The sequence below is a fragment of the Oncorhynchus nerka genome, linkage group LG27 (genome assembly GCF_034236695.1).
Source record: "Oncorhynchus nerka isolate Pitt River linkage group LG27, Oner_Uvic_2.0, whole genome shotgun sequence".
In the NCBI taxonomy this organism is placed as follows: Eukaryota; Metazoa; Chordata; class Actinopteri; order Salmoniformes; family Salmonidae; genus Oncorhynchus; species Oncorhynchus nerka.
Window position 1 is genome coordinate 53,947,157 of NC_088422.1, and position 24,767 is coordinate 53,971,923.

At 39.8% G+C, this 24,767-nt stretch overlaps 1 long non-coding RNA gene across 1 annotated transcript; it reads right to left on the reverse strand.

Moving 5' to 3' along the window:
- Positions 1-5,414: 5,414 nt before the first annotated feature.
- LOC115111086 (uncharacterized) lies at positions 5,415-24,455 on the reverse strand. Its single transcript, XR_010461543.1, has 4 exons — positions 22,220-24,455; positions 10,458-10,528; positions 5,803-7,147; positions 5,415-5,667 (listed from the first exon to the last, which is right to left on the reverse strand). It is a non-coding gene; the product is annotated as an uncharacterized LOC115111086 (long non-coding RNA).
- Between the last annotated feature and the right edge of the window lie 312 nt (positions 24,456-24,767).

A 24,767-nucleotide genomic window follows, 5' to 3' on the forward strand; every position in this document is an offset into this window, starting at 1 on the left:
AGCAACATTTGAAAAGTACATCCGTTCACGGAATTTTGGAAAACGTTAAAAATAAAAGTCCCCCACGTAATAGTAGAAGTGTCATTAACCTGTATTTATTCATGATATTGTTTATGAAAAAGGATTGTCAAAACATCAACAATGGTTCATACTTGACATTTGCATTAAATGGGGGTTTCAAACATATTTCCAAAGTTCAATAAATGCCCACAATGCACTACACTGTGTGTGAAATACATATTGGTTTTCAGAGAAAAAAGTATTATATGTAAAATTTGTGTTGGGAATACTCAGTGGGGTCTGTAGAATCCTATACATGGTGTTATGGGGGACTCTGATCTAAATACCCAGCAACACGTTCTACTCCACCCACTCCATAATGATGGGTAAAAACAATCGATACAGTTACAGTACATTTCGGGATATTATTTTTTGACGATATATCATAACATTTTGACAATAACGAAATCTTATTTTTGCGCCAAAACTAGTACTTTCCCTTTGTATCTTGTTCTCCACCTTTTTATGTAGGGAGTCTGATCGAAACTAATTTTCTCATGGCCTTCACTTGTCCCTCTGCTGCAGACATATGGTGAGCAATACGTTTGGAATTAAAAACATGAGCTGGCACACACCCAGAAAGATTAGTTTGTGTGGAGGTGGTGACTAACGGCGAATAAACTATAAACTATCAAAATAAAGAGAGTCGCACACTCCATATATAAACTCTCAGTAATTTATTGGGTATTTACCAACGTTTCAGCATCACTGTGCCTTCTTCAGGGTAATGTCAGGAATACTTGAACCAGGTTATGAAGACAAACAGTGCAATTAGTGCAACCAATGAAAATAGTGAGGGGTGTGTCATAACGATTAAATTAATTAGAATTAATTAGTGAAACTGTTAAAAAAATAGTTTATGGCATATTCAATATATTTGACTGTTGTTATCATATAGAAACAATTGAATATTGTACATAATATTAGCATCAAGATACATTATTGTTTAATTAAATTTCACATATTTAATTGTTTCATATTTAATTTCATATTTGTTACATGTTATCTTTTGGTTCAATCTTAATGCATAATAGGCATCATCAACATGGGGAACATATTAGGGGTATGCTAATAAGCTGTAGAAAGAATATATCAATTTCTAAGACTTGTTCATAAAATAAATAATTATTCATAAGAAGGGCCTGAGATCAAAGTCAATATTCAGACCACTAGGGGTCAAAATTTAGATACCCAGTAAGCCGCCCTTTGTAGTAGTAGGATCTCGATGTTACCTCCTCTCCTTGGTAGAGCAACATGCTCAATGCCTGTGTATTTGAGGGGGAGATTGGATGGGTAGCTTCAACAAAGTGAGCTGCTACTGGATAGGCAATGTTCTTACACCTGATTGAGCTGTGGTGATCAGCTATGCGTTGTTTTAATTGTCTTAATAGTTTGTCCTACGTAGGCTTTTCCACATGAACAGGTGATGAGATAGATTACTCCCTTGGTCTTGCATGAGAAGACACCCCTAACAGGGATTTTTCAACCTGTATGTGGGTGTCTGAAGAAGGATGTTTTTATAGTGCTATTGCACTGCGCATGAGCCACATTTGTAGTTCCCATTTGGAATGGGTGTCAAGGGTGTCTGAGTGGGCATGTCAGATCTCACCAAGCTATCTCCAATATTGCGACCACGCTTATAGACCACCAGTGGGGGTTCCTTGAAGAGGTGTGCAATTTTTGTTGTTGTCTGATTGCAGAATATGCCAGTGCTTTTTCAGGACTGCCTTAATTTTCTCCGAACCCTTGGTGTACTTAGTGCAAAAGACGGTTGCCTTGTTTTTCCTCATGGTTGAGTTTTTAGTAATTCCTCTCTTGGTTTTTGAGATATTTTCATCATTGCAGCATCAAGAGTTTTGTCCGTGTAGCCTCTCATTTTGAATTTATGTCATTTTTTAGCATTGCTGATACAATATGTCTGGTGGCCACAGATTCATTTAACCCTGCATAACTGGCTATATGGTAGAACATTCTTGAGGGGACAAGGATGTATACTATCTGCACATAGCAAGGTATATATTTTTAAATAGAATACTGTGCAATGTGTCTGCCCTTACAGAAAAAAAGCAGTGGCATCTATCCCTGCAATTGGTTTAATTGAAATCAAAATGAGAGAAGAAAAAAACATCAATTTTGATTACTTCTATTACTTTTTACATGATTCATTGCATCAAACTCTAAATGGATTATTCATCTTAAAAAAAAAATCACAACCACTGTGGGCTTTGTGTATAAGTCTGAGTGTAATGCATCATTCTCTTTGATGATCCATAAGTCCAGGTAGTTTATTTTTCTCTCATCAGTCTGCATGATGAATTTGAGGTATTCAGAGTTCTCGTTTAGTAGAGTTTGGAATTAATTTAGTTCCTGCTGACTTCCTTCCCAGAGCACAGACATCATCTATGTACAGTGCCTTGTGAAAGTATTCGGCCCCCTTGAACTTTGCAACCTTTTGCCACATTTCAGGCTTCAAACAAAGATATAAAACTGTATTTTTTTGTGAAGAATCAACAACACAATCATGAAGTGGAACGACATTTATTGGATATTTCAAACTTTAACAAATCAAAAACTGAAAAATTGGGCGTGCAAAATTATTCAGCCCCCTTAAGTTAATACTTTGTAGCGCCACATTTTGCTGCGATTACAGCTGTAAGTCGCTTGGGGTATGTCTATCAGTTTTGCACATCGAGAGACTGAAATTTTTTCCCATTCCTCCTTGCAAAACAGCTCGAGCTCAGTGAGGTTGGATGGAGAGCATTTGTGAACAGCAGTTTTCAGTTCTTTCCACAGATTCTCGATTGGATTCAGGTCTGGACTTTGACTTGGCCATTCTAACACCTGGATATGTTTATTTTTTAACCATTCCATTGTAGATTTTGCTTTATGTTTTGGATCATTGTCTTGTTGGAAGACAAATCTCCGTCCCAGTCTCAGGTCTTTTGCAGACTCCATCAGGTTCTCTTCCAGAATGGTCCTGTATTTGGCTCCATCCATCTTCCCATCAAGTTTAACCATCTTCTCTGTCCCTGCTGAAGAAAAGCAGGCCCAAACCATGATGCTGCCACCACCATGTTTGACAGTGGGGATGGTGTGTTCAGGGTGATGAGCTGTGTTGCTTTTACGCCAAACATAACGTTTTGCATTGTTGCCAAAAAGTTCAATTTTGGTTTCATCTGACCAGAGCACCTTCTTCCACATGTCTGGTGTGTCTCCCAGGTGGCTTGTGGCAAACTTTAAACAACACTTTTTATGGATATCTTTAAGAAATGGCTTTCTTCTTGCCACTCTTCCATAAAGGCCAGATTTGTGCAATATACGACTGATTGTTGTCCTATGGACAGAGTCTCCCACCTCAGCTGTAGATCTCTGCAGTTCATCCAGAGTGATCATGGGCCTCTTGGCTGCATCTCTGTATGTCGTCTTCTCCTTGTATGAGCTGAAAGTTTAGAGTGACGGCCAGGTCTTGGTAGATTTGCAGTGGTCTGATACTCCTTCCATTTCAATATTATCGCTTGCACAGTGCTCCTTGGGATGTTTAAAGTTTGGGAAATCCTTTTGTATCCAAATCCGGATTTAAACTTCTTCACAACAGTATCTCGGACCTGCCTGGTGTGTTCCTTGTTCTTCATGATGCTCTCTGCGCTTTTAACGGACCTCTGAGACTATCACAGTGCAGGTGCATTTATACGGAGACTTGATTACACACAGGTGGATTGTATTTATCATCATTAGTCATTTAGGTCAACATTGGATCATTCAGAGATGCTCACTGAACTTCTGGAGAGAGTTTGCTGCACTGAAAGTAAAGGGGCTGAATAATTTTGCACGCCCAATTTTTCAGTTTTTGATTTGTTAAAAAAAGTTTGAAATATCCAATAAATGTCGTTCCACTTCATGATTGTGTCCCACTTGTTGTTGATTCTTCACAAAAAATACAGTTTTATATCTTTATGTTTGAAGCCTGAAATGTGGCAAAAGGTCGCAAAGTTCAAGGGGGCCGAATACTTTCGCAAGGCACTGTATCTCTTACATAGAAGGATTTTAGAACATCGATTCACAATAAAATCATAGTAATGAATCGCAATACATATAGAACCATTAGAATCGCAAAACATATCGTATCGGCACCTAAGTATTGTTATAATATTGTATTGTGAGTTTCCTGACAATCCCCAGCCCTGTTCCATAGCACCCAATGCAATACACTGCAGGTCTATAAAGAAATGTTGAGCCATTTTTGGAACTGTGCCCCAAAATACAAACAGGAGAGCCATGCTTTTTCAATTTCAATATTGCTCAGTGTTTTAGAATTAGTTGCTAGTGATGGGGGTCACCTTGGGGTCATGATAGGGGATGCACCAAATGATTGATGAATTATAATAATTGATTATACTTATGTTGTATTAATAGAAGGGGAAGGGCTATAAGACCCTCCCCCACTACATGTATAGGGTCCTGGACCACAGATTAGCAATATATGCATTATAAGCTTTAATACTGTTCGACAGTTCTTTTCTAGTCTCTGTCTCTTATAAGAAACGGTCTGAGAGATGTGTGAGGTATTGCAGTCATAACAGGGTGTCTGTGAGAAAGCGCCTCAAGGCTAAAAGAGATACATAGACACAGAACCCTGCAGGGGAGTAAAGAGATGAGACAAGTCAGACATACCACTGTAAGCCACACGGGAATGGAAAATTACTGCTGAGCCCTTAGAACACACTGGACTAATGTTTTCTCCTGCAAGTTTGTATAACTGTAAATGCATGGGCTTGGTCTCATGAGTACAAGATGTTGACGTCGGCAGTTACATCACTAGGGGTTGACTGAAAGCATATTAAAGCAACTTTGACCTTTTTAATTTTGCAGAACTTACTCTGAAACATGCATGCTATGTTTCCATTGTCAACTTCTGTCTGCAATTGCACTAATAAAGGTTTGATTGATTTACTTAAAGAAGATATTGTCGGATTGCTGATTTCACCAATAAGCCAATGATTGACAAGCAACAAGGAACATACCCCAACACTAGTTATAGCTCAATATGTGCCCGATGCTGCCACTCATCCCTGATTCTCTGCTAGGCGCACAACATCAAGTGTGCCTATATTTAGTGGGGTCTCAATCAAATGATCCATAGTCTATATTAGGCTGTAGGCCTAGGCTATATGAAGTGCATGCTTAGAGAGGCATTTTGATTAGTCAAAAAAATGCAATATACAGTGGGGCAAAAAAGTATTTGGTCAGCCACCAATTGTGCAAGTTCTCCCACTTAAAAAGATGAGAGGCCTGTAATTTTCATCATAAGTACACTTCAACTATGACAGACAAAATGAGAAAAGAAATCCAGAAAATCACATTGTAGGATTTTTAATTAATCTATTTGCAAATTATGGTGGAAAATAAGTATTTGGTCACCTACAAACAAGCAAGATTTCTGGCTCTCACAGACCTGTAACAACTTACAACCTGTAACAGCTTTCTTCTGCATCTTACAATTTGCTGTAAACAGCCCTTCTTCTTGTCCAAGACTATGGTCCTCTCACTCTTCCTCATCAACAAGAGGCACAGCTTGCTCAGTCCATGTAGCATCTTGCAGAATCAGTTCTGACAAAATATGTAAACGCATAGCAGAAACAAAAATACTGGTATTAGAGTATTGGTGATGCAGTGGGTTAAACTGAAAAATTATTATTGAATTAAATTATGAGAAAAAGTTACATTAAACTCAATAATATTTACCTTTCACTCTTTGTGCCAACTCCTCCTTGACCAGCACATGGTGCTCCACCCACATCAGAGAAAAAGCCAGATTCAAGGCAGCTGCTTTGAGGTAGACTGGATCTGAAAAGGGGGCAGTGATTCCATCTTATGTCCTGGCCATTTTCACATTGATGAAGATTCAAAGAAATCTTTTGTTCAGGGATGCCTGGAGACTTCTGACCAGGCCGCTCAGGAAATGGACTTGAGGCTTCCGCTGCTCCAGGTGGTGATTCAGGGACAGGACCGAGGGAACAACAGAACTGATTGTGACTATCTTCTCCACCTGTGTCATATCTGTTGCTTCTCCAAATGGCTTCAGGATGTCCACCAACTCCTTCAACTTATTCCACTCCCATACTGTGAACAACAACTCCTTGTGCCCAGCCTTTTGTAGAACATGATTGAGCTTAAGATGGTCACATTGGATAACTGCCTTCACTTGTTTCAGTTTTGAGTTCCATCTTGTGTTGACCGCAGCAGGGATGCCCCTTTCCCCAAATTCAGCCTCAAACACCTCTTTGAATGTTGTGCTTGTATGTAGCAGTGAGCGGATTTTTGATAACTTTGAAAGAGTCGTCATCACTTCACACCACCAGCTGGAGAGTGTGGGCAAAACACAGTGCTGTTTTTTGCAATAGCAGCATCCACTGTTTGCTGGTCTTCCAGGGTCAGGTCATTCCAGAGCTCTGGGTCATCAAGGTGATCTTTGTCAAGTACTTCATCTTCTTGTTCAATGGGGAAGCACACAGTGAATGCTTTTCTCATGTTGGCAGCATTGTCACTAATGATATAGTCCAATTTATCTTTAATGCTGTACTCACCACATATGGCCTCAAATTGCTTACAGATTCTTTCGGCCGTGTGTGGGCCTTTGAAGCGGTCACAGGCCAAGAGATTGGACTTGAGCTGTATCCTCTCTCCATCTTTCTCCATACAGTGCACAGTGACACCAAGGAACCCCCTCATCTTTCGGTGAGACCAAATGTCCACTGTGACTGAAACATGGTCTGTCTTGCTCAACTGAGTTTTCAGTTTTGAACTTCTCTCTGTAGCGAGGTTCTCCCCTTTTGATGTCAATGTTCTACGACACACTGGGCTGTACTTACTGTCAACCACTGACAGAAAGTGACGAAAACTCTTGTTTTCCACAATAGACAGAGGCAAGTTGCAGTTGATAACCAGGTCGGACAGTATTGCATTGTTGATAGATTTCTGCTGTGGATGATTCATGCTGTACTGCCCTACACTGGTCTTCATGAACTGTGAGATTGGAGACTGTTGTGGTTCACTTGTGACACTTTTGTTCATCTGGTATTGTTCAAATCTGTAAGCATATAAAACAATTATTGAGCGAGGCAGTAGCACAATCTTGCCTGGTCTCAATCTTGGGTGCAATGATCATGTTCCCGCACTGGCTGACTGTGTGGAGGCTCATTGATTTAATGTTATGTTAGCCTACATGCTATACTAGCAAAGTTATATATAGCTGTCGGCTATATTAACCACGACTTACCATTCTTTGTGTAGCTTCAAATGTCGAATAAAGTTGGAAGTTGTTATGCCTCCATTTGTCATTTTCTTCCCGCACGTTTTGCAAGTTGCAATCCATTTTTTGTTGACTACAGTGTAGTCTGTAACGTAAACTCACGTAAACTCGTACATCGCCTTGGTCCGTACAATTGCCCTTATTTTAGCACCCCAAAAACGTAATACTTCCAGATCAACTGTAATGTCAATACCATTGTAAAGCACAATTTCTCCCCTTTCCAACCAAATCAATTACATGACCTAAACGCTGCCCTTTTCTGCATAATTCAAGCAGGCAATGAGCTCCGTCGGGTCTTTTTAAAAATGGCGGGTGGGAAAGCGAAACTAATGCGTGATATTGAGGAGAGATGTGTGGGATTTTTTTTTTTTTTTTTTCCACTCGATCTGTCCAACTTATCACCTTATCGCCTCTAAAATGTAAATAAAACACTATAAAGAGTTTATATAATGTGTCATTACATACCTATTTGAAGGTTTATGTCAATTTTGAATTGGGTTTTTAGGGCGGTGCTAAAGTGATCTTAGAAGTAAACAGTGGCTTTGAGAATGATGATCGCATGCAATGACGAAAAAAATGACTAGGTATCCCCCCTTGCCCCTGTCACTGTCCATTTCTTGTTTTTAAAGGATGATGGAAGTGCTACACCTGGTGGAGAGAGATTGTAAGACAGAAATAGTTGCTTTATGCGTGCTGTATGTTACGACATGACACGTCATGATGTAACGGAGGGTCAGTTTTTTCAACTTTTTTCCAATACTATAGAGCCATTACCATGTCGATCAACGCTTGAATAGAAACCTAGTTCACACCCCCAATTTTGACGTCAACACAGTCGCTACAGTACCATTAGTTTTCTTTGTAGCCTCGTTTGAATGTTGGGGTTGCGCACATTTGTACGGAATTGGGTGAGTTTATGTTATAACCACAAATAATAATTTTGGGTATCATCTTTCCAATGGTTCAATCTGAATTCACCTGCCGACCTCAAGTCAGGTCGAGTCATAAGGCTCAAGTCCAAGTCAAGTCACGAGTCATTGGTGTTAAAGTCAAAGTCAAGTTGCAAGTCATCATATTTGTGGCTACCACCATAACTGCATTGTTGTACTGAGGTAGGTAGCTAGCGAACTAGTTACGCTAACATTAGTTAAAACGTTAGCTAGCCTGCTGCCTCGCTTCATCAAAAGATAGCTACCAACATAACCAGCAATAATTAAACATATGTGGCTGTGGTAACTAGTGGAAACCCTAATTCTATGCTTTACAGACTGACCAGATTGGATTTAGATCCGGGCTAGTGACATTATTACTGTTTGTTGCTCCTAGTTCACTGTGTTAGTCAGACTTAGTTAGCTACCACCATAACTGTAATGTTGTAATGAGGTAGCTAGCGAGCTAGTTACGCTAACATTAGCTAAAACGTTAGCTAGACTGCTGCCTCGCTTTATCAAAAGATAGCTACCAACATAACCAGCAATAACGTTATTTAAGGTCTTCACTAAATTATACCAGAGAAGTCATTATATTCCAGTATCTCTGGTTATACTCCACACTTGAGGACCAACGAACTCCAAGGACCAATTCCTTTAAAGAAAAATTACACTAGATGTAAACATACACACACAAACAACGACTACATCTCCTCTGCCCAGACCGACATGCTCACACCCCCATCCCTAGCGCCTGCATTCATTTTTCTACATGGCCTTAAATTGTACCAATTAATTTTTTTATGGTGCATATGCTATTTAATAAATCATTCGTTTTTTCCATTGTGTTAATGATGGCATGTTAATGATTGATGGATTTCCAAGTTTTTAGTATATGTTTTTTGAAGATGAGTGATGAGAAGAGAATCGTCTAGCCTGTTGGGTATCTCACTACCAGTGGCGGTTTTAGCATGTACAACTACACAACACTAAACAATACATTAATTTCAGTATAACGGTGACAAACGGTGCCCACAAACGGCCTACATAAAGCTGTCACAACAGCAGTCCCAGCATCTTACCACTGCTACACCCGGCTATCATCGAAGCCTTGTCTGGCAGCGAAACAATTCATTCAGCCTAATTTACTGCCTTTAAAAAAAACATAGCTGATATGGCTGACTTTCTTAAACAAATGTGGTTTCAAATGACAATTGAGATGTACAAACTATGGCATAAGGGGACGACAAGCGGATAAGAGGCAATAGTAACTGCTATTAAGACATTATTAATGAGCGAGCTTGGACGGACGTAGTCAATATAACTATGTGTTTAGCACTTTTGAAATGTACAGCGACAGAATTCAGAACATGGGCCGTTCTTACAGGGTTCTCCCTGTACACCAAGTCAGAACCTTAGGATAAATTAAAGCTGGGACCGAGGGACTGAAAAACAGCTTCTATCTCAAGGCCATCAGACTGTTAAACGGCCATCACTAACATTGAGTAGCTGCTGACAACATACTGACTCAAATCTCTAGCCACTTTAACAATAAAAAATTGGATGCAATAAATGTATCACTAGTCACTTTAAACAATGCCACTTTATATAATGTTTGCATACCCTACATTACTTACATCATATGTATATAATGTACTCTATACCATCTACTGCATCTTGCCTATGCCGTTCGGCCATTGCTCATCCATAAATGTATATGTACATATTCTTATTCATTCCTTTACACTTGTGTGCATAAAGTAGTTGTTGTGAAATTGTTAGATTACTTGTTAGATATTACTGCACGGTCGGAACTAGAAGCACAAGCATTTCGCTACACTCGCATTAATTAACATCTGCAAACCATGTGTATGTGACAAATAAAATTAGATTTGATTTAAATAAAGGGGGCATATAAGCAGACAATGAAAGCTCTTACAATATTTGATGATTACATTTCTCTAAAACAGGTTATATATGTGCACCCCCAAGTCAGAACAGTAGGTGAAAATAAGTGGGGCAAATAGACAAAATGATTAGGGTGAGGCACATGGGCTACTAACATCTTAGTACACTACATACACTTAGTATTACTTTCTTAGCTACAGTATATATTACATTATTTTATGCAGCAGCATACAACACATTTTTGGACTCACCTTGTTGTGCTGTGCTCACTTGAGAGAAGCCGAGAAGAGATCAACATCCGACGAGCTTCTCCTTCACGTCTCTATGGATTAAAATGACAATTTTTTACAACACATCTGGGACAGCAGATCTGGGACCAGGCCTAAACATATTAACCTGTAAAAGAAAAGGTTCATATTGAAACAAAAAGGTTTGAATTCTTTGAATTGAACAAAATGAGAATCCTCCCAAACAGGCATTTCCATGTCCTGCGAAGCTAGGTAGATCAATCCAAAACCTCCTTGGCCAATAATTCTGCCTAGTTTCCATAGGTGGACCTTTCTGGGTACATTTTGTCATCAAAGTCTGGAAATCTCTGGAATTATGGTGCTTTCAAAAACAACTGGGAACTCAGAAAAAAACAAGGTCGAATCATGATGGCGTCATTGATCTTCAGGTCGTAGCTCTATAAAGAGGCTGGATTTACAATTCTGAGTTGGATGACCATTCAAAACGTATTTTCCCAGTCAGAACTCGTTTATTCCCGATATGCCAGTCGTCTTGAAGTTTTCGCAGTTCCGAATGAACAGTTGTTTTGAACGCAACTCTAATCATGCCTCATTGACAGCATGGTGAATGTTTAATGTTTTTAGTTTTAAACTTGGAAAAGAGCCCCAACTTCTTCAGGCTAGGGTCTATTTTTCTCCACTTCCTGTCTGACTGACATGCCCAAAGGAAACTGCCTGTTACTCAGGCTGAGAAGCCACAATATGCATATAATTGGTACCATTGGATAGAAAACACTTTGAAGTTTGTAGAAATGTTACAATAATGTATGAGACTATAACACAAATGATATGGTAGCCAAAAACCCAAAGAAAAACCAACCAGAAAATTATTTGTTTTGAGAGCCCATGCTCTTTCAATGTAAAGCTTTGGGTCCTACGCAATTCCAGCTCCCAGATTGCAATTCCTATGGCTTCCACTAGATGTCAACAGTCTTTGTTCAAGGTTTCAGGTTTGTTTCTTCCCAAACGAGGAAGAATTTTGAGTTTTGGTACTGGGAGTCAGAGATGGAAATCATTTGCTAATTTTACTTTTCTATTGAACATACTTCTTTCTGTATGAAATATTATAGTTTAATTACAGTTTAGGTTGCCCGAGGATTACATAGAAACGTATTTTGTTTTAACAAAGTTTAGAGGTAGTTTTTTGGATTCCTTTCTCTGCATGTTGAACGAGTGGATTACTCAAATCGATGGCTCAAACTAAACAGACCTTTTGGGATATAAAGAAGGATTTTATCTAACAAAACAACCATGCATGTTGTAGCTGGGACCCTTGGGATTGCAAATCAGAGGAAGACTTTCAAAAAGTAAGTGAATATTTAATAGCTATTTGTGATTTTACGAAGCCTATACTGGTTGAAAAATATTTTGATGTGGGGCGCCGTCCTTTAAACAATCGTATGGCATGCTTTTGCTGTAAAACACATTATAAATCGGACAATGCAGTTAGATTAACAAAAAATTTAACAATTTTTAAAAACTATTAACCTATATAAGACACTTGTACTGTATGTGTTTAATATCCATAATTTTTATGATTATTTATTTGAATTGTGCGCCCTAAAATTCCACTGGATGTTGTCGACAGGTGTCCGGCTGACGGGACGCCTAGCCCTAAACCCCTTAATCCCAGATTTGGGACCGCACAGACACTCCACTGATTAGCAGGCTGGTGACTGCTTTGCAATGCCTGCAGTTAATGTTATCCACTGTCACTGATTCCTTCCAAACCACTCATTGTTGAATTTGTGATTTCCAACTTGTGTAATATGTATGTCCAATGGCCGATGAGCACCGATACGTTTTATCGATAAAAAACTATTAATAAACTATAATAAACTATATAAACTCGTTTTTCAACCACTCCACAAATTTCTTGTTAACAAACTATCATTTTGGCAAGTCGGTTAGGACATCTACTTTGTGCATGACACAAGTAATTTCTCCCAAAATTGTTTACAGACAGATTATTCCACTGTATCACAATTCCAGTGGGTCAGAAGTTTACATGCACTAAGTTGACTGTGCCTTTAAACAGCTTGGAAAATTGCAAATCATGAGGTCATGACTTTAGAAGCTTCTGATAGGCTATCATTTGAGTCAATTGGTGGTGTACCTGTGGATGTCTACCTTCAAGACCTACCTTCAAACTCAGTGCCTCTTTGCTTGACATCATGGGAAAATCAAAAGAAATCAGCCAAGACCTCTGAAAAACAATTGTTGACCTCCACAAGTCTGAAGGTACCACGTTCATCTGTACAAACAATAGTATGCAAGTATAAACACCATGGGACAACGCAGCCGTCATACCACTCAGGAAGGAGACGCGTTCCGTCTCCTAGAGATGAATGTACTTTGGTGCGAAAAGTGCAAATCAATCCCATAACAACAGCAAACGACCTTGTGAAGATGCTGGAGGAAACAGGTATAAAAGTGTCTATATGCACAGTAAAATGAGTCCTATATGGACATAACCTGAAAGGCCGCTCAGCAAGGAAGAAGCCACTGCTCCAAAACCACCATAAAAAAGCCAGACAACGTTTTGCAACTGCACATGGGGACAAAGATCGTACTTTTTGGAGAAATGTCCTCTGGTCTGATGAAACAAAAATAGAACTGTTTGGCCATAATGACCATAGTTATGTTTAGAGGGAAAAGGGGGAGGCTTGCAAGCCAAAGAACACCATCCCAACCGTGAAGCACGGGGGTGGCAGCATCATGTTGTGGGGGTGCTTTGCTGCAGGAGGGACTGGTGCACTTCACAAAATAGATGGGATCATGAGGAGGGAAAAGTACGTGGATATATTGAAGCAACATCTCAAGACATCAGTCAGGAAGTTAAAGCTCGGTCACAAATGGGTCTTCCAAATGGACATACTTCCAAAGTTGTGGAAAATTGCTTAAGGATAACAAAGTTAAGGTATTGGAGTGGCCATCACAAAGCCCTGACCTCAATCCTATAGACAATTTGTGGTTAGAACTGGATAAGCGTTTGCGAGCAAGGAGGCCTACAAACCTGACTCAGTTACACCAGCTCTATCAGTAGGAATGGGCCAAAATTCACCCAATTTATTGTGGGAAGCTTGTGGAAGGCTACCTGAAATGTTTGACCCAAGTTAAACAATTTAAACGCAATGCTACCAAATACTAATGGAGTGTGTGTAAACTTCTGACCCACTGGGAATGTGATGAAAGAATTAAAAGCTTAAATAAATAATTCTCTACTATTATTCTGACATTTCACATTAAAATAAAGTGGTGATCCTAACTGACCCAAGACAGGGAATTGTTACTAGGATTAAAAGTCAGGAATTGTGGAAAAACTGAGTTTAAATGTATTTGGCTAAGGTGTATGTAAACCTCCGACTTCAAATATATATACAATTACTAATATGGGTAAATGGGAATCAGGAGTGCGTAATTAGACAGTTCAGTGATGCCTAGAAGGCCGGTGATGTAGAACTCCGGAACTGGTGCACCGAATGAGCAATTAATTAGATCTGCTTTCATATTGTTGAATAATGGAAAAAAAGTTTTCATATATTTGTTGTCACTTATTATGCATTCTATGTATTCAAATCTTTTTTGTAGTCCACTTAAAGTTTTGCTTTAGATTGTGATTTATTTTTTATTTTTCCTATTGCCATTATTTCGTTTTCTTCCACGTAAATTTTATATCCTGAGATTGTTGAGTATTCTGATAATATTTTTAGCAATAGTTTTCAATATTGGTGAGGTATATCAGGAGAACATCTACAAATAAGTTTACTTCATATTCGTGTTTACCTATACTCATACCTGTTACGTTTGAGTCCTGTCAATTGCTAGTGCAAATTGGAGGGGGGAGAAGTGACATCCTTGTCCTGTGCCCTTTTCTAAAGCAATTTCATCAGATAATGTAATATTTGTATAGATTTTTGCTTTAGGACGTTTACATCATTTAACATGTATTATTACAGCTGGAAAGCTTCCAAAAGTTGAAAGCTTCCAAAATTTTGAATAGAAAAGGCCAAAATAATTTTCAGCATCAACAGCCATTATTGATCAATCTACATTTAGTTATTTTGCATATTTTACTGAAACATGTTCTTGTATTTATCAGCAGTGGACTCTCCAGATTTTCCTGGTTTTAATATAATTGGAATAACTGTTTGATATAAGGAACTAGAAAGTACTGAACTGAGTGACGTGTATGTTTTCATGTGTAAATAGGGGTGCAACTATTTCCCAAAATGTTGAATATGAGAAAGCTATTCATCCATGGTACATTTCAACATGCAAATGTATTAACAGTCTCTGATATTTATTTTTGGGTAATCTCTGTTTTCAGTGATAATTTTTTTGTCTGCTGATAATTGCTTCAGGGTTGTTGAGTCTAAAAAAGCTATTTAATTCTGATGAGTCCACCTGGTCATGCTGCTGCTCCAGATTCAACTATTCTGCCTGCTGCTATGGAACCCTGACCTGTTCACTGAACGTGCTACCTTGTCTCAGACCTGCTGTTTTGGACACTCTCTCGACCGGTTGGGGTCTCCCGACCCCTCCTGTCTCAGCCTCCAGTATTTATGCTGCAATAGTTTGTGTGTCAGGGGTCTAGGGTCAGTCTGTTATATCTGGAGTATTTCTCCTGTCTTATCTGTTGTCTTGTGTGAATTTAAGTATATATATTCTCTCTCTCTCAGGACCTGAGCCCCAGGACCATGCCACAGGACTACCTGGCCTGATGATTCCTTGCTGTCCCCAGTCCCACCTGGTCGTGCTGCTGCTCCAGTTTCAACTGTTCAAGCTGTTGCTCCAGTTTCAACTGTTCAAACTGTTCCTCCAGTTTCAACTGTTCAAACTGTTCCTCCAGTTTCAACTGTTCAAACTGTTCCTCCAGTTTCAACTGTTCAAACTGTTCCTCCAGTTTCAACTGTTCAAACTGTTCCTCCAGTTTCAACTGTTCAAACTGTTCCTCCAGTTTCAACTGTTCAAACTGTTCCTCCAGTTTCAACTGTTCAAACTGTTCCTCCAGTTTCAACTGTTCAAACTGTTCCTCCAGTTTCAACTGTTCAAACTGTTCCTCCAGTTTCAACTGTTCAAACTGTTCCTCCAGTTTCAACTGTTCAAACTGTTCCTCCAGTTTCAACTGTTCAAACTGTTCCTCCAGTTTCAACTGTTCAAACTGTTCCTCCAGTTTCAACTGTTCAAACTGTTCCTCCAGTTTCAACTGTTCAAACTGTTCCAGTTTCAACTGACCTGTTCACCGGACGTGCTACCTGTCCCAGACTTGCTGTTTTCAACTCTCTAGAGACAGAATGAGCGGTATAAATATTCTGAATTATCGGCTATGAAAAGCCAACTGACATTTACTCCGGAGGTGCTGACCTGTTGCACCCTCTACAATCACTGTGATTATTATTATTTGACCCTGCTGGCCATCTATGAATGTTTGAACATCTTGGCCATGTTCTGTTATAATCTCCACCTGGCACAGCCAGAAGAGGACTGGCCACCCCTCATAGCCTGGTTCCGCTCTAGATTTCTTCCTTGGTTCCGGCCTTTCTAGGGAGTTTTTCCATACTTCTACACCTGCATTGCTTGCTGTTTGGGGTTTTAGGCTGGGTTTCTGTACAGCACTTTGTGACATTGGCTGATGTGTAAAAATGGCTTTATAAATACATTTGAATGATTTATATAAATTTTCATAGAAGCTTTTAAAATTGTCATTAATAGCATTGTTGTTTCTAATTACATTTGTATATTTGTCTTTTAAAATTATAACTGGTTTAGCGTGCATTCGTTTTGTAAAATCTGTGAGATTTTTACCAGGTTTATTTGCCATTAATTAAGTAGTATGCTTTATTTGAGTTTAACCTGTAGTTCTTGGCGCTCTTCAAATAGTAAAAGATTGTATTCCTGCTTATGGTCTTTTTCTAAGATAGGTTATTTATTGAAAAATAAATCGCTTTCTAAATCTGATTATCATTCACCTAATGTACGCCTTAAAGGCATACCAAATTATATCGAGGGTCAGCTTTTCTCTGTCCTCCATGTTTTTGTAATGGTAAAGGTTTTCATTTACGTATTTAAATCAGTTTCGGGTCCAGAAGATGCACTGTTCATTCTCCATATTCTGTTGCTAAGTGTATATTCTATTGGTGTAATTAAGCATGATACCAGAAAATGATCCGATCACTATATCAGTAGTGATCAGTATTTTTTTCCCTAAATGTGCCTTTTTTATTACTACGTCTATCAATCAAATGTATGATTTAGGTCACCTGCTAAAATAAATGGTTCCTGTCTGATCTATTATAGATTCAATTAATCTAAAAGCACTACATTTGCCCCTGGTTAGATATACAATGAAATCAATGTGTAGTTTTCACCACAATTCAACATTAGAAAGTGGCCTTCTTGGTCCATGTGCTGGGATATAAGGGCAAATGGTGTATTGTTATTTATCAGGATGCCTACACATCTGAAGTTAATACAGTAGTAGCATAGGCCTCGCCAACCCAGTTCCTCTTTAAATATTACATTTCTCCTTTAAAAAAATATATATAACTCTTGCAAGAAAATCTGCTGACAATCTGTAAGTGTTCGAGAACCAAGTGTTTGAGAGCACCTGCGCATTCCATGGTTGGTCTTTACGTATAGAATAAAAGTTAACCTTCTGTTCCGTCTATTGTTGAAGAACCAAGTAAAACATTTTAGCAGATATGACTGCAGTGGGCATTCCATAGAATGCATAGTTATTGTATACAATACACATTTAACAAGAATCACACATGTATGTATTGTGCTTGACGTGCATTTTTAGGACTTAAACTATTCTCCTCTTGCCAACACACAGTGTTCGTAAAGTATTCAGACCCCTTGACTTTCCCCACATTTTGTTAAGTTACAGCCTTATTCTAAAATTGATGACATTTTTTCAATTTAAACACAATACCCAATAATGACAATGCAGAGACAGGTTAAGACATTTTTGCTAATTTAGAAAAAAATACAAAACTGCAATATCACATTTGCATAAGTATTCAGACCCTTCACTCAGTACTTTGTTAAAGCACCTTTGGCAGCCATTACAGCCTCAAGTTTTCTTGGGCTACAAGCTTGGCACACCTGTATTAGGGGAGTTTGTCCCATTCTTTTCTACGGATCCTCCCAAGCTCTGTCAGGTTGGATGGGGAGCGTCGCTGCGCAGCTATTTTCAGGTTTCTCCAGAGATGTTCGATCAGGTTCAAGTCTGGGCTCTGGCTGGGCCACTCAAGGACATTCAGAGACTTATCCCGAAGTCACTCCTGCATTGTCTTGGCTGTGTGCTTCGGGTCATTGTCCTGTTGGAAGGTAAACCTTTGCCCCAGTCTGAGGTCCTGAGCACTCTGGAGCAGGTTTTCATCAAAGATCTATCTGTACTTTTCTCTGTTCATCTTTCCCTCAATGCTGACTAGTCTCCCAGTCCCTGCCGCTGAGAAACATCTACCACCACCATGCTTCCCCGAAGGGATGGTGCCAGGTTTCCTCCAGACGTGTCGATAGGCATTCAGGCATTGGCTAATTATGTCGTTACTTTCTAGAGAGGAACAGTTACATGGGGAAAATAGAGTCTAGATTGTATTGGGGAAGAGGGAAATAATATTGTCTCAACTTAAGATAAGCAGGTCTTGGGCATTACTGTATGTAGCCTAGTGTGCTTATCACTTTTTTCTGCTTCTTCCTCTCATTCAATTGGACAGGTTTCCTGCAGCCTATTCAGGGCTTCATTGGCGCTTGTGAACTCCATCCTCTGTGTTCCATTCCATACCCACAGCACTGCAGGGAATCAGAGTTCAGACTTTATTCTTTTTTCTTTCAGTGACTGTCTGATTGTAATGAATTGCTTGTGTTTTTCCACAGCTTAGCAGACATGTCCTGGATGAATCGAAAGAACTGGCCATGGATTTAGGGACAGTATTCTCATGATGTTTGGTCTCATTCGGTGTTTCTTGCTGGTCCAGTTCCTCTTCTAAAGTTTACACATGTTTCCAGGAGGCCACTTTTGTTGTCCTGTTCATCCACGCGCCCACCCTGTATATGGGTCTTTCTATAAACTAGTCTACCAGTGAAGATTTCCTACACTGGACAGCCTGTTACGGCTGTTGATAAGTCAATAATAATATTCTACCAATTTTACTCATATCATTATATTAAGATATATTCAATCAAATTCGCAAGTTGATTAAAAACCTGTGTTTAACCCTTTATCATGGTTGGTGTCTAGGGCTGTTATGTTGACCCTATTACTGCCACACCGGCGGTCATGAGTCATGATGCCAGTCAAATTCCACGTCACCGCTCACGTTATTAGGCTTCTCCAAGCTCTGATGCTGCTGATGGTCATTAGTATCCTACCAAATGTGCTAACTGCCTGCTACTCAGCACTCTATTGTCCCTCTAAATCACTCAGACATCAATACAAATGGGATTGAAAATCTAATAAAACACTTCATTTGAGCCCATGCGCTACAAGTGATGGGCTCCCGAGTGGCGCAGCGGTCTAAGGCACTGCATCTCAGTGCTTGAAGCGTCACTACAGACACCCTGGTTCGAATCCAGGCTGAATCACAACCGGCCGTGATTGGGAGTCCCATAGGGCGGCACACAATTGGCCCAGCGTCGTCCGGGGTTTGGCCGGTGTAGGACATCATTGTAAATAAGAATTTGTTCTTAAAACTTCACTAGGGTAGGGGGCACTATTTTCACTTCCGGATGAAAAGCGTGCCCAAGGTAAACTGCCTGCTACTCAGGCCCAGAAGCTAGGATATGCAAAAATTGGTACATTTAGATAGAAAACACTAAAGTTTCCAAAACGGTTAAGATAATGTCTGCGAGTATAACAGAACTGATTTGGCAGGCGAAAACCTGAGAAAAATCCATCCAGGAAGTGGGATTTGTTTTATGTTTGTAGTTTTCTATTGAATGCCAATACAGTATCCATTGACTTAGGACTCAAATTGCACTTCCTATGGCTTCCACTAGATGTCAACAGTCTTTAGAAATCGTATTAGGCCTGTATTCTGAAAAATGAGGGAGTTAAGACCACTCTGAATGAGTGGACCATTCAGTGCCCCAGAGCTTTTTCATGCGCGCGACTAAGAGCGCGCCTTTCTTGTTTACCTTTTATATTGACGACGTTATTGTCCGGTTGAAATATTATTGATTATTATGGCTAAAAACAACCTGTTGATTGATTATAAACATGGTTTGACATGTTTCTACGAACTTTACGGATACTATTTGGATTTTTTGTCTGCCTGTGGATTACTGAATAAAAACGTGAACAAAATGGAGGTTTTTGGATATAAACATGGACTTTATCGAACAAAACAAACATTTGAGTAAATGTGAGTCTTGTGAGGTCAACCATATGAAGATCAAAGGTAAGTGATTATTTCTCTCTCTATTTCTGAGTTGTGCAACTCCTCTACTTGGCTGGTTACTGTTTGTAATGATTTGTCTGCTGGGCGCTGTTCTCAGATAATTGCATGGTATGCTTTTGCCGTAAAGCCTTTTTGAAATCTGACACCGTGGTTGGATTAACAAGAAGGTCATCTTTAAACCAATGTATAACACTTGTATGTTTTATGAATTGTTACGAGTATTTCTGTGTTAAATTTAGTGTTCTGCAATTTCACTGGATGCTGGCCAGGTGGGACGCTAGCATACCCTAGTGAGGTGTTCTTAACTGACATGCCAATTTAAATAAAGGTTAAATAAAAAAAGAACAAAAATCAAATTTAAAAAAAGAGGGTCCCATCAGCTTTCTATAGGCTAGGCCTACTATTTATCAACTTTCCTAATATTAAACACATTGCTTCTCTTTACAACAAGAGTATAGCCTACATGGCTGGCATGAAAATGAAGAACGGGAAAAGCGTAGTTCATTCACTATTTAAGTGCGTAGTTGACACTTTTTCCCCATGCCCCTGTTCCAAGACAGGTGCATGATAATGGTCCATTGGAATTCAAAACTAATTTCACACATATATTATCTAGTATATGTAAAGACAACATTAAATCAAGAATAGTCTGATGGTTGGCAATTTTATCCTATCACTTGTGGATTATGTATTATCACTTGTGAATGACACCCAGCTTGTGCAGTAAGCAAGGTATAGTGCATGCCTTTTTTTGCGAATTTTTCAAATCATAGTCACACACCTCATGTAGCCTAGCCCATAGGCCTATATGTTTTGATAAGGTTTGTATCAAAACTAAAGCGGCCAAATAACTCCTTAAAATTAAGCACATTAATCCGCTTTATAATTGGGGAAGAGCCAAACAGGCATACATATGGCGCGGATGAGTTTCAAGGTTGGGGAAGATTGCTTTTACATGTTTTATTGATGTGAGTGGTTGTATTAATTTGGGATCTATCACATCCCACAACTGTCCCAGAGTAGGTTTGGAATATTTATTTCTTGCACAGAAGAACAGTTGCATAATTAGCATAGGTAAACTTTTGTACTATGGGGGATAGTAGATTGACATAGTCTAGTGCTTTTGCTGTTCGTTAGGCCTACTCATCTTGTTGGCTGACGAAAGTAAATGTGGACAGTTCTTCCAATATCTTCAATTTGCACTTGAATAAGGACATGCGCAGTTGCATCCCCGATGTGTTTGCCTTCACTTGTAGCCTGTGAGAAAGACCCGATCACATGATGAAGAGCCATGTGAGTGAGAGGTGCTTCGGAGAACACAGTACTCAGGGAGAAGGGAATTATAATTATACTTAGCCCAAGGGCACAATGACCACTGGCCACACAAAGGCGATGCCGCCGGGAAATGCAAGGCATTATCAAGCTCATGCCTTTCAAGCTATTTCTTTCAAATCCTCATTAGAGTCACATCATACACCCTTACAATGTATTAAACGTCTAAACATATAGCTCAATGTTTGTAGAACTACTAAAGTTACACTAACAACTCGAAATTAAGCATATAGGAGTAAAAAGTGGCAATTTTAGTAAATCAATCTTGGTGGGGCAAACACCCCCCTAAAATGGTTATGCAGGCCACTATACAACACAAAACAATACATTAATTGGACTATAACGGTGACAGACGGTGCCCATAAACTGTTAGGTCCTACATAAAGCTGTCCCAACACCTTACCACTGTTACACCTGGCTATCAGCAGAGCCTTGTCTGGCAGCGAAACAGTTCATTCAGCCTCAATAACTGCCTTTAAAAAAAAACATAGCTGATATGAACGTAGTTTCTACTGGCAATTGAGATGTACAAACTATGGTATAAGAGGACGCCGAGCGGATAAGAGGCAATCCATAATATCTATTAAGACATTAATGAGCGAGCTAGGACGGACGTAGTCAATAGAACTATTTGTTCAACACTTTTGAAATGTACAGCGACAGAATTCAGAACATGGGTCGTTCTTACAGTATTCTCCATGTACAACAAGTCAGAACCGTAGGATAAATACAAAAAGGCATATAAGCAGACAATTAAATCTCTTACAATATTTGATTATGAAATTTCTCTAAAACAGGCTATAGGCTACATGTGCACAAACATGTCAGAACAGTAGGCTAAATTATGAGGGGAAAATGGTGAGTCACATAGGCTACTAACAGCTTACCCAACATACACTTAGCATTACTTTCTTAGCTACAGTATACATATCCCCCTGGCATATTACATAATTTATGCAGCAGCATACAATACATTTACGGACTCACCTTGTTGTGCGGTCCTCACTTGAACAGGAAGGTGGTGCGGCGGTCCTTTGTGGGCAGATTTTGTCATCAACCTTTGTCATCAATGTCTGGCATTCTCTGAATTCATGGTGCTTTCAAGACAACTGGAAATTTGGGAAAAAACAAGGTCAAATCATGATGTTAGTGATCTTCAGGTCGGAACTCTAGAAAGAGGCCGAGTTCCTGACTTGAAATTCCGTGTTGGATGACCGTTCAAATTGTATTTTCCCAGTTGGAGCTCGTATTTTCTGAGTTCACAGTTGTCTTGAACTTACTGAAGTCTGAGATTTCCCAATTCTGAGTTTCCAGTTGTTTTGAGAGAGGCAGAAGTCATGCTGGATTGACAGCATGGCCAATGATTCATGTTTATAATTTTAAGCTTGGGAAAAAAGACCCTCTGTCCTACACGAAGGGTCGCCACTTGTCATGGAAATTCTAATTAATGAGGAACAATCAACCTTTATTTAATAAGAATTGCAATAATGCAGCTGGTCAGTCCTCCACTCTCAGGTGGAAGGCCGAGAGCCCAAATGACACTAGAAATGCAGGAACCTTATATAGTCAGGCTGTCTTATGCAAACATATACAAAACACATGATCTTTGTATGTGCATGGAGAAAAAGGACTAAACTGGGATAAAAGGTACAGAATTTGGTTGTCTCGTCCTGTAGCAACTGCTGGTTATTCAAATCTTCTAGTGAGAACAAAGGACAATAGGTGTCAGAGCAACAGGGAAATCACTAGTTCCTCATACATTAGCCAGCAAGCGCCTTTTGCTGTCTGCCAAGATGATAGATGGTTTCACACCCACACATACACAATCATGAATCTTTCACCCAGCAACAAGCTAATACCAGGACAACATCTTTATCACTGGTGCCCAGGATACAACACTTTGCTCTGTTTTCAGTAGATTAAGAGTAATCAGTTCATTCTCTTCTGACTAACAGGATACCATTGGTCGCTCTGGTCAGCTCTTGGCTGTGGGCCCAGATCAGACAATGGGGACCTACTTCCCTAGGTAGGTTCCTATACTACACACACAAGTTAAAACAGGCCTATACTAATGCACACACATTTATCTTATATGATCTAGCTTCTTTAACAATATAAATATTTATGCCTAAGCAACTAAGCTTAAAGAAAGATCTTGTAGTATACAAGCATCAGTAAGGTTTAACAGAAATTGCCCTTACAGAGTACCTATTTCTTTGTTAACCGCTCAACACAGAATAGATGCATGTGCGCTCTCTCTCAAATCGTTTGGATAAAATATATTTCTTTAGACCGGTCTAAGATATATAATGGATTAATTGTGAAAGTGTGGGCTATATGACATGGATTTATTAGACTTTTTAAAATGTAAATGTTCCTGCAACAGTGTCTTGTAGGCTATGTGTAGAAATTCTGTGACTGCCACAGCCTTATTGGTGTCTTCATGGATTTGTCCAAAATCGTGTCACATAAAACATTACTTTTTGGCCTTGCATTTATGGCAGTGTAAGTTGTCATTATATCAATCAAATGTATTTATAAAGCCCTTCTTACATCAGCTGATGTCTCAAAGTGCTGTACAGAAACCCAGCCTAAAACCCCAAACAGCAAGCAATGCAGGAGTAGAAGCATGTGGCTAGGAAAAACTCCCTAGAAAGGCCAAAACCTAGGAAGAAACCTAGAGAGGAACCAGGCTATGTGGGGTGGCCAGTCCTCTTCTGGCTGTGCCGGGTGGAGATTATAACAGAACATGGCCAAGATGTTCAAATGTTCATAAATGACCAGCATGGTCGAATAATAATAAGGCAGAACAGTTGAAACTGGAGCAGCAGCACGGCCAAGTGGACTGGGGACAGCAAGGAGTCATCATGTCAGGTAGTCCTGGGGCATGGTCCTAGGGCTCAGGTCCTCCGAGAGAGAGAAAGAGAGAAGGAGAGTATTAGAGAGCGCACACTTAGATTCACACAGGACACCGAATAGGACAGGAGAAGTACTCCAGATATAACAAACTGACCCTATCCCCCCGACACATAAACTACTGCAGCATAAATACTGGAGGCTGAGACAGGAGGGGTCAGGAGACACTGTGGCCCCATCCGAGGACACCCCCGGACAGGGCCAAACAGGAAGGATATAACCCCACCCACTTTGCCAAAGCACAGCCCCCACACCACTAGAGGGATATCTTCAACCACCAACTTACCATCCTGAGACAAGGCTGAGTATAGCCCACAAAGATCTCCGCCATGGCACAACCCAAGGGGGGGGCGCCAACCCAGACCGGATGACCACATCAGTGAATCAACCCACTCAGGTGATGCACCCCTTCCAAGGACGGCATGAGAGAGCCCCAGCAAGCCAGTGACTCAGCCCCTGTAATAGGGTTAGAGGCAGAGAATCCCAGTGGAAAGAGGGGAACTGGCCAGGCAGAGACAGCAAGGGCGGTTCGTTGCTCCAGAGCCTTTCCGTTCACCTTCCCACTCCTGGGCCAGACTACACTCAATCATATGACCCACTGAAGAGATGAGTCTTCAGT